We start from the raw sequence: 11,386 nt of genomic DNA on the forward strand, positions 1-11,386 counted from the left end.
AGCAAGGTCCCTCTGCCCCCTTCCCTGTACCCCACAGTTAAGAAGGGCCCCAGCCCACAACAACCCATATTGTTAGCTTGGGTGGCCTTCTGTTTCAAGGCACTTATCTCATAAACCCATGCACCTGCAAAAATACCTTTCCCGTACCTGGCACTGAGCCGTATATTCTGGGAGCGAGGACCCCATGTCTTTAGGAGCTTCTCCTACCCACTACAGGTCTTACATCAGGCTTCCAGATGGGCATCCCAGAGCCAGAGAAGAGAGGGCCTTCTTCAAGGCCACACAGGGTGTGCTGGGTTCTACACTGGCCTTCCAGCTCACCTCCTTTAGAACCTACACCCAACCCAGTGCTGGGCTCAAGAGCTACCAACAGCTGCCCCTCCTCCCTCCTCTCAGGGCCTTGTCTTCAGAGTTGACGACTCAAGGTCACTCCTGCTTCCATGCCTCTCTGCACAGTCCAACCTTCTACCAATCCTGGCTGATGCATGTACACACAAGACTGCCCGCTGTCTCCACTGGACGGGGTCCTCTGAAAGGGACAGGCCCCAGATAAGCTCAGGTCTAAGCTGCAACTCAATGGTGAAACTACTTCTGCTTAAACTCCAAAGGCCAAATGTGGAGCCCACCTCTGGCTGCTGGGCACCTCACTGTGGTCCTGCCTGGCCAGACCTTAGCCTCCTGGCAGTTATCATGACTCCATGACACTCCAGGGGGCTGGTAGACGGGGTATTGCTGCACTCTGGTTCCCCTCTCAGGAGGAGACAGTCCCCTGCCCCAGACTGCAGGGCTCCCAGTGCTGAGGAAGGAGGATGGAGAGAGACGTGAAATTCCCTTGCTGTGCTCAACCTGGATGGGGCGTGTCCTGGTTACAGGGAGCCTGTAGGGCCAGAAAACAGTGCAGTCAGGATTTCCCTTTGTAGTTGGGTTGGGAAGAGGCTGGGCCTTAGGTCCTCAAGTGCCTGAGAAGTCCCCACCCCCCAAAAGTCTCAGCTGGACCCTTGTGTACCTCACTGAGAGACAAACATGGGATCAGGGCGTCTGGGTTCCTCTCCAGCACCCACAACTGGCCAGGCTCACCTCCTAGAGCCTCTTTTACAATGGAAGCAAGGCTACCTGCCTCACAGAGAGGCTGGGAAGGTGGCAGGTGCTGCCCCCAGGACTCCCATTTGATGGTGGAGCTTATGAATGTCCCCTCTGATGTGCTGGTGACACCTTCTACTGTTGAGTGTTGCCATGCACTGGACTTTGATTTATTTTATCTCAGCTGTGCAAGGGCAGTAATCAGGGTCTGTTATTCTAAATAGATAAGGATATGGAGGCCCCAAGCGGTTAATAACTTGCTCAATCACACAGCCAAGGGAAACAGTTTAAAACAGGTTTGTGACTGCCACTGGGCTGTGCTACCTCTTGTCATTTGTCTCTTTTCTGGCTTTCCTGTATTTCCCGATTTCCCCACACCGTAAGACCTCCCAGCCCCCAAAACGTCTTTTCAGTGGTGTTGTTTGCCCTTGGCAGATAGGTTTGTCTCTCCTGGCTGTTGAGTCTGCCAGGCTGGCCTTTTGGAGAGGCTTATCGGTCGTCACTGGGTCACAGGGTCTTAGTGTCTATCGTTAAAAACTAACTAGATTGGCAGGACCCATTTTGAACCCAGAACCCTAGCTGCAAGAGAGTCTGAAAGACACAGATTCACAGTTTGGATTCTCATTGTTCTCCAAGTGTTGAAGACTTGGTCTCCAGCCTCTGGTACCACTGGGAGGTAATGGAGGTAGTACGAGTAGGGACTAGGGGGAGGAAGGTGGTCATTAGGGGAGTGCCTTGAAGGTGATGATGGTGTACAGGCCTCTTCCTCTCTTTGGCTTCTAGGCTGCCGGTAGGTGAACAGCTTTGATCCATTGCATCCTCCCATCATGATGTCCTGGTTTGCCACAATCCCCAAAGCAATAGAGCCAACCAGCTGCGGACTGAACCCTCTGGAGTCAAAGGCCAAAAGCCTTTTCTCTTTTCATGCCACTTACCTCAGGCATTTTGTCATAGTCACAGAAAGCTGTGACATACTTGGGTTTAATGGTCATCATCTGCAGTTCAGGGATTCACCAGGAGATGGGATCCTGCTTATCGCCTTCTTATGCAAATGGCAGAGTGTCTTCTCTCCAGCCCCTGCTTTCTGGCCCTCCCCGTCCTTGGGTTTTGTTACTAAATATGGCACAGCTTGAAGTTCAGGTCTGCTTCTATGTATTTCTTTATAAAGGTTTATTTTGTTTTTATTTATGTGTTTGTGTGTGTACTCATGTGTGCAGGTACCTATGGAGGCAGGAAGAGGGTATCAGATTCCCTGGAGGAGGAGTTATAGGTGCTTGTGATCCACCTGATGTGGGTGCCGGGAACTGAACTTGGGCCCTTTGAAGGAGCAGCCAGTGCTCTTAGCTATTGAGCCATCTCTCCAGCCCTTCTCATCCTCTTCCTTGGCAAAGCCATCCTGTCTTCCTAAAATGTCACCCTCTCCATTCTCTCCTATCCCTCTTCTGTGTTCTGTTTCTCTCTCAGCAGAATACATTTTATTTATTTCTGAATTGGTCATCTGAGTCTTTCACAGGAGTGCCAGATCCCAAGGGTGGAGATTTTTATGCTCTCCCCAGCTGAATCCAGAGTCCTTGGCACACAGTCCTCAAAAACATTGGTTTAATGGAGGAACAAAAAAACCCCTCCTTTGTGGCCCAGCCTGAATAGTGCCAATCATTTATAACTTCAGTGCTACCGAGAGATGGAGGATGTAAGGACTCACTGAGGCAGGTAAAGAGGTTAGCATTAGGATGTAAAGTGCTGCCCCGTGATAGTTAGTGTCCATCGTAAACTCGATGGGATCTAGACTCCCCCACCTTGACTGTGAATGGCAGCATCCCACTGGCTGGGATCCTGAATTTATATTTATATATATATATATATATATATATATATATATGAGGGAGTGAGCTGAGCCCCAGTACCTCCCACCTCCAACTTCCTCACTGTGGATGCCATGTGACCAGCTGCTATGAATTCTCACCATCCCAGACTTTCCCTTCCAACTGTGAACTCAAATAAACACTTCCTTCCTCAAATTGCTTTGGCCAGATAATTTGTCAAGGACAGAGCAACTAACACTGTTGTAGAATAATCTTTCTCTACACTGTGAAGAAATTTCTTTGCCTAAGACACCTTCTGATTGATTTAATAAAGAGCTTAATGGCCAATAGCGAGGCAGGAGAGGATAGGCCAAACTTCTAGGAAGAGAGGGGAACTCGGGAAGACTCTGAGGCAGGTGCAATTAAGCCAGCCAGACATGGAGATAGTTGGATGTCCAAAATGGAGGAGAGGTAACGATACACATGGCGAAATGTAGATTAATATAAACAGGTTAATTTAAATTATAAGAGCTACCTGCGAAGAAGCCTAAGATAAGCAAGAATTCATAATTAGTAAGCCTCTATGCCGTTATTTGGGGACTGGCGGTCAAAAGAATTCCTGCTCCATAATACATCCTACAAAATGTTCACGTGTTGAAAGTACATTCTCCAGCCAATCACCGAAGAAGATGATTGGCTCCTGAAGGCTCTGCCCTCATCAGTTAACCAGTGAGATACATGACTGGGAGCTGAGGAAAGGAGGAGGTGGGGTTTGGTTAGAGAGAATATGTCACTGAGACAGGGCCCTGGAATGAGCTACCTTCTCCTCAGCCTCTTCCTGTCTCCCTCTGCTCCCTAGCCATTGTAAGAGGTGCAGTTTCCAGTCTCCTTTACCAGGGTGGCCTCCCTGGTGTCTCTGTCTAACCTCAGGGCCCCAAGCGAGAGAGCCAGCAGACCAGACTAAAGTGATGAACGAAGCCCGGAATACAAAGGGATTTTCTTTCCCCCTAAAGAGAACTTGAATGTGTATTCTGCTAGGCCACTGGGAAAAGGAGTTACATATTTACTTATAATATCAAATTTATTAGTTTAATTATGCGTATCTATTAGAAGGCGCAGATCTAAAGGAAGGTGTAGCCCTGTGGCAATGTGGGTTCCCCACACAGTACCTTTCATGGAATTCTTTACACAGCCCCCCTTTTGGTGCCTCCACCCTCAGGGTGGGGCTCTAGCAAAGCCAGCTTCCTCTTCCACATCACTACTAGACACGAGCCAACACCACTCTGCACCCCTCCTCGGAGTAGCCCCAAACCTTACTCCCATATCTTTCCCTCAGCAGATCATGGGGTCAAAAAGACCAAGTCGGAGAAGCCCCATATATCTATGTTCTTAGCAATGCATCTTAGCCCCAACCAAATCTTATCTAGTGACCTGGAGAGGCGCCCTGGGATGGGAACTCCCAAGCCTTCCGTGTACACGTTTTTCATGGAGAGAGAACAGGTTTGTTGTTGTTGTTGTTGTTGTTATTGTTGTTGTTTTTATCAGATTCTCAGAACAGTGTGAGCTTTCCCAAATGAAGTCTCAGGCTTGTGACCAACATAAATCGGGTAGCCAGTTATATTGGAGGCGAGCTTAGTCAAGGGGTGTGCTGGTATGTGCTTATGCGTGCCTGTGAGGTGGATGGAGGGGCGGGGCTGGCACCTGCTCTCAGCGTGTGGTAGCCCATGCCGCTCCTTGCTCTTCTGCTGTCCCTCTCCAGCCCTGTAGCATCGCAAGGCCAGCTGGGCAAATGCATGTGTTCCGCACGCCGCCGGCTGGCCCCACCACCGGCTACCACGCCATATTTCGTTTCTTTCCTGCCCATCAGCCGGGCCTCCCTAGGGCCTGCTCTCCACAGTTGTTTTATGGAAGGTGTCAGCCTCCCACTCCACTCTCCGGCCTGATGTAGTTATTAGGAACAGCTACAAGAAGAGACAAAATACCCGGCGAGACGGTGGGGGTTGGGGTCCCCAGGCAGCCGCTCAGAACATGTAATCCCTCATTCCTTGTGTCACCGAAACCAACTCGATGCTCCTGCCATCGCTTCTGATTTAGAACCGCATAGTGATTAGGCTGCGGATTCGGAAAGCATTAAAACCAAGTTGCTGGCATGTGGCTCATTTTGCCGAGGCCTTGCTGATGAAGTTAATCCGGAAGACCTGGGAGGGGTCATCAGGGCCCCGGGTGGATCCCGCTCAGAAGCGGGCTTTCACTGAGTCCTGGCTCTCTTTCCAGGTGCACGCCTCTATGGCACCAGGACAATGACCCTGGCTCCTTAAAGGCTTGCCACTAGACCTGGTGGAGGTAGAAGTGCCATCCTCCGAGGATGCTGGTGCTTGCTTAGCTGGGTAGGGCTGGTCCAAGAACACCGTCTGAGCCTGGCCTGCTCTGTTCCTCCTGAGTCCTGTGCCTATGCCCCTGTGGTTCCCAGAAGTTGAATCCCTACCCGCTTCAGAAGGGTGACTTTGGGGCTTCATGCATGTATGAATCTGTGCTCTGTGAACCACGAAGGTCTTGGGTTAGAATCCCAGCTCTTCTTCCTGGTTGGCTGGGTGACGGTGGCTGAGCTCTTTCCTTTGTCCCCACCTTGAGAGTAAGAGAGTCTCAGGCTCGGCTCCGTATGGTGCTTTTCACACACCAGTTCTGCCCTCGCTCATCCTACGCTTCAAAGCCACAGTTTTCCTCATCTGCAGAATCTGCCCACCTTTTCCTGTAGTTCTTCCAAGGACAACATGAAAAAAAAATCACGCGGAGAGCAGTTGGCAAGGTGCAGGCAGTCACCGTTGTCATGGTATGAGTAGTATTCTTTCTTCCCTGCCAGATCATAGCCCAGCCTCATGGAGCCCCTTCTCTACACTGTCCTGGGCAGCAAGGTCTGGGGAGCCAGCCCGGGTCCTGGGGTTCTTTTGCCATTCCCTGTGCTAGCCCCTTGCTAAACCTCAACACCTGCTTGTCCAGTGTCTGCGCATAACAGAAGGTCCCTTTTTTTGCCTCCAACCCGCCTCTTGCTGGACTCAATGTGGCAGCCCCTGGGAATCCGAAAGGGAAGGTCATGCCACCCCCACTCCTTGATCAGCACTCTTGACACTTCCTGTCCATCTCAGAGTGGATGTGGTTGGCTGTGAGCATGCACCTGTCACCTACAGGAGTTCTATAGATGGCTGTTATGACAACTCAGCCCAAACAGTGGAAAATGATTCTTTCCTAGTTCACAAAGCCAGAGGTCTGAATTCAGGACCACATCTATGGCTGTGCGTGTATGTATACGTGTGTGTGTGTGTGTGTGTGTGTGTGTGTGTGTGTGTGTGTGTGTAAGAACAAGTCTTCCTCTGTCATCACCCTCTGCCTAACTGCCCTGAGATTGGCTCTCTCATTAAGTCAAAGTTTAAAGTTTCAGCCACATTGGTGCCTCTTGGTGACAGGCGCTGCCTATCTCTATTCCTGCTCCTTGATGACAGGCATGTGCAGCCATGCCCTGCTTTTTACATGGATGCTGTGGATTTGAGCTAGGTCACCATGCTTACAGAGCAAGCCCTGTTACCCACTAAGCTATCTCCTTAGCCCTGGAGCCACGCTTTGTGCAGGGGACAGTCCTTCCTGCAGCTTCTGGCTGGGAGCTGCTGCATTCCTTGGCTTGCGGGTGCATCTCTAGGTGTTTTTTCCTGAGACATCGCCATCGCCTCTTCGTATTTACCTTCCCTGCCAGTCCTGACTCCTCCTCTCCCACTTCTCTCAGAAGGACACTTGGCCTCTTAACTCCAAGATTAGGGTGCAGGGGTACCTTTTGGGGAACACCATTGAGCCCCCTACAAGCTCAAAGAGAGTGTCCCTCCCTCATTCCCACACCATGGTCCCCTGGCCATTTCTTAAACAATATCCTTACCTACTCTTCTACAGCTAAACCTCCCCCAGGGCCTTCATTCAGTAATGATATCCTTGGCCACCTTCTAAAACCCTGTTAGCATTTGTCCTAATTTCATTTCTATTGCTATGGCTGGAAACCTGCGTGAAAATCAACTTAGGGAAGGAAGGAGTTTATTTCTGCTCATAATTCCAGGTTACAGTCTGTCCTTGTAAGGAAGTCAAGGCAGGAACTTCAAACAGCTAGTCACGTCACGCATGCAGTCAGGAGCAGACAGAAACGGTTGCACGCGTCCTTGTATGTGCTCAGCTTGATTTCTCCATCCTCATCCAGTTCAGGATACCTGCCTAGGGACTAGTGTCACCCACAGTGGACTGAGTCATCTCACCCACAATCCCCTTGTAGGACAAGCCAATGTGGAGAGTCCTTCACTGAGACTCTCTTCCCAGGCAAATCAAGGTTGTTAACAAAGCCACATTGTTCCCATTCTTGTCTTATTTTTCCTCCAGCTCACCCTCTGTCTGCTGCAGAGATGGCTTTGCTTGCTTATTACTTCCTGTTGGCTGGGAGAATGAACCCCCACCAGGACAGGGACTTTGTCTATTTTGTTCATTGATCTGACTCCACTGTCTCAAATCAAAACATAACTAGGTTCTCAAAAACACTTGCTAAATAAATGAACGCATAAATAGGCTGGCCTGGGCTACAAAAACGGGAGGTGCTTTCATCCTCTCCAGTAAACTTGAGGCTGCAGCCAGACCAAGAGGTCAGTGAGGTGTGATTCAGGAGTAGAGCCATCCTGTCTGTGCCGCTCAGAGCTTTATTCACGGTGCCCAGCGTAGCAGGTACTCGGCAAAGACTCGCTGAATGAGTGCCTCACCCCCTGCGCGGATGAAACAGTGGAGGAGAATATGGGTCCGGAAGAGAAGCTCTGGGTCTGTAACTCTGGTATGTCAGTATGCCAGGGCCCCATCCAAAGTGCAAAATATGATGTATAGGGACTTCTCTGTGTGTACCACCAACCGACATCCCCTCTCGGGAACCCCAGCTGCTGTGCAGCCTAGACCCCCAGCTGTGCCAACCCCAGGCATCCAAGCCACTGTGGAGATGGCTTCTCTGTGTGGGCTGTCTGGCAGACAGTACACTCACCTCAGCCAGGACAATCAAAACAGTGGAACAGTCCTGTTCTGGGGACAGTGCCATGTTTTGGATCAAGAAACCAAGGGGCAACTCATCCAATAAGGACCAAAGGTCCATGGACACACAGACCACCAAGTCGCCTATCACCCTCTGAGCTACCTGGGGTTCCAACCTGGCCCTGCTCTTCTCCCCCCCACTCCACGCCCCTGGAGAAGAGAGCAGAGAGCTAGGGTACAGACATGGAGTTCCCCAGGCTACTCAGAGGGACATGTCCTCTGTCCTCTTCCAGGCTCACACCTAACATCAATGCCCAAAGGAAACCTAGACAGGGTCATTATCAGAGACACCTGGGACTGAAGTCAAGCCCCAAACTGGATGTCAGCTCTTTTAGGTACTGGGCCAGGGGTTCCCAGGCAAGTCCCTCTTCTCGGAGATTGTCTCTGGGAATGAGGTTCCTTCTGCCTGTCTGGCAACAGTGAGGGGCCTGGACTTGCCGGAGCTTGCCCACCAGCATCTCCCATTTGTCACGTCCTGAGGGAGGCCAGGCTCTGTGTGTCCCACCGGTGAGTATGAAGGGCAGGCTACCTTCTGACCCGCTGAAACCAGGGAGACTCATCCAGAGCAAAAAATGCCAGGAGAAATTTGCTAGTGGAGTGAAATAAATAATCTGGAAGCTGGAGCGAGCGCAAGCTGCCCATAGGAGCCTTCTATAGACATTCGTTCATTCCTGTCTGGACCAGGAACGCAGGGGGTGTCTTGTCATCTGAGCCTGCGAAGGCAGACACAGTGTGAGAAGGCAGAACAGGCTGACAGGGCTGGGAGTCTTTCCTCCTCCCGCCCCCTGGACTACCTCTGGAGGCACCTCCAAGTTTTCCTACAGCCCAGGGCTTCCTAACCCTGATGCTCTGACTGTGCCCCTCCCTTCCCTCTCCCCCAGCCTCCCACTCCTTGTTAGCCAGGCCCAAGGAACCGGCTGGCTGCCTCCTCATGGGGCACAAAGATTTGCAGGATTCTGTCCTGGACCCCTAAGGGCTGCTTGCGGCTTAAGGGATAAATCTCAGGGACAAATGTTAAGAAAGGGGATGAGCGCAAAGACTTGCAGTCAGAGCCTGCCGATCCTTTCTCTGCTTCACACTGTGGCCTCCACTTCCTTCTCCTTTCATGCCTGCCAACATGGGCTCCTTTGTATCCACTTCTCTGGGAACCACTTTTCCAGGTGGTGACAGATTGTGCTGTGAATGCCATTCTGAGACGCCCCTCCCATGACCATCCAGCCAGTCTGTGGGGTCCCGTGCCATGCTAGCGGGCTTTTTCATTCATTGCCTGCGAACACTGCAGATGACAGCCGTCTGTGAGTCTAGCAGACACGCATCCATAAGTGTTGTCTCTTGACCAGTGTTGTCTCTTGGGGTCTGGGAGGGGTAACTTCAGCCCACAGTGTGTTGTATGGAGATAACAGTGTGTCCATATGTAGCTTACAGTGTGTCCATATGTAGCTCACAGTGTATCTGTATGTAGCTCAGTGTGTCCATATGTAGCTCACAGTGTATCTGTATGTAGCTCACAGTGTGTCTGTATGTAGCTCACAGTGTATCTATATGAAGCTCACCATGTGTCTGTATGTAGCTCACAGTGGGTCTGTATGAAGCTCACCGTGTGTCTATATGGAGCTCACCGTGTGTCTGTATGTAGCTCTCAGTGTGTCTGTATGTAGCTCACAGTATATCTGTATGTAACTCACAGTGTGTCCAATTGTAGTTCACAGTGTGTCTGTATGTAGCTCACAATGTGTCTGTGTATTCCAGTAGGATTTGCTGCCAGGAAAAGCTGTTTATTTTCTCTGGTCCCATCTTTAAGCATCTCTTAGCCTCTCTCTGGCCTCTACTGTCTACTCCAGGCATGACCTGCACAGGAAACCCTCAGCCATTCCTTGCAGAGTGCTCACACATAGGTCAACGTGGATGAGCTGCCCCGATGGAGGAGGAGGAACACAGGCAGGGCAAGTCTGATGGATGAGAGAGGAGACAGGGCTGCAGTAGAAGCAGGGGGGAGAACCTTTGGAAGGACAGGAGGAAGGAACTCCCAGTAGAACTGGCTGGAGACAGAGGTGGGATGATGTAGGTATGCAGCCGTCTTTGGTGTTTGACTGGGGCTGAGAAGACATAGTCCCCATGGTGGGCTCACCATCTCAACTCCCTCCTAAGGAAGACAACCCCATCTACAGTGGCCCCAGTGGTAGAAGGGTCAACCTAAAATCAATCATGGCCTGTGGCTCCCCTCCATTGGCTTCCACTGCTCCAGACTCAAAACAGAACAAAACCTCTCTAAATCCTCCTGATTCTCAAGAGTCATTTAGCCCCTGCCTGCCATTTTCTCTCCTTTCTGTAGACCTTTTTTCCTACTTCATGAGATTCTCCCTCCTTTACGAGCCCGTAGCAGCTTGCAAAACTTGTATTCTTTAGAGCACACGTAGATGACTGACAGGGGAGGGGTGTTAGACTAGACTGGAGCACTAGACTGAGAGAGGGTATGAGTCTACATATGATCTCTGGAGGACAGAGGGCTATGATTGATTAGTAATGTCTGCTGTGAGCACAGAAGTCATCGTACATGCGTTATATCCCTGCCACATCAGATCGGAAACTCCTGGGAATAAGTTAGAGCTTGATTTCCTCTGCAGAGCCTTGGCAGCTGGCATAGGCCAGCTGTATGCCCGTGCTCGGTGTTGGCTGACTGACCAATCAGGATGGCTCCACTTTGAGGCCCAGGCTCCTGAAGAGACGGGAGAGAACATCTAAGCTGTTAGTTTTCAGTTTTTCAGAAAAATCCTCCGTGTTCTTTCTTCAAAGGACATCTTCCTTGAAGCATGGCTTATTTGTGGATGAAAGCAAAGGGATGCTGCTCTGACCCAAGCTGGGTTTAGGGCTCAGAGCCTCACATGTCCGCATGCTTTCTCCCAAAGGCTTCTCTGAGATGCCTCCAAGACACACAATAGCTCCTTCAGAACCCAATCTGGAAACCACCGATGAGGGACTCAAGGTCCAAAAATGGGAAATGACTTCCCCAAGGTCACACGGTAACCAGCTATAACGACAACACCAGCGGCAGGCTCCCTGCTCCTCCTGCTGTAGGTCCAGAGTCTCTGTGAAGCAGATGGCCTTGGCCCCCACCTGAGCTTTGAGGCCAAGAGAGGGCATCTCCCCATAACCCCCACTTCTTGGGATCACGTGTGAACAGCCGTGTCACCCAGACCCTCTGGGAGGGGCACTGCCTGTCTTGACTAGTTATCATGCTCTGGGAGTTCCAGGGCTCCGTGTGGGGAAACAGCTCCCTCTTCCTGAGTGTGTTTTATTAATTAAACATCCCCCTCTCTGGTAGCAGCTGCTTAGAAAGTGCGGTGAATGTTTAATTCATCAGTTCCGAGCCGGTCCTCCCCCAACTCCCCCCAGCACCTCCTTCCTTC

The sequence above is a fragment of the Arvicola amphibius genome, chromosome 6, assembly GCF_903992535.2.
Source record: "Arvicola amphibius chromosome 6, mArvAmp1.2, whole genome shotgun sequence".
Classification (NCBI taxonomy): domain Eukaryota; kingdom Metazoa; phylum Chordata; class Mammalia; order Rodentia; family Cricetidae; genus Arvicola; species Arvicola amphibius.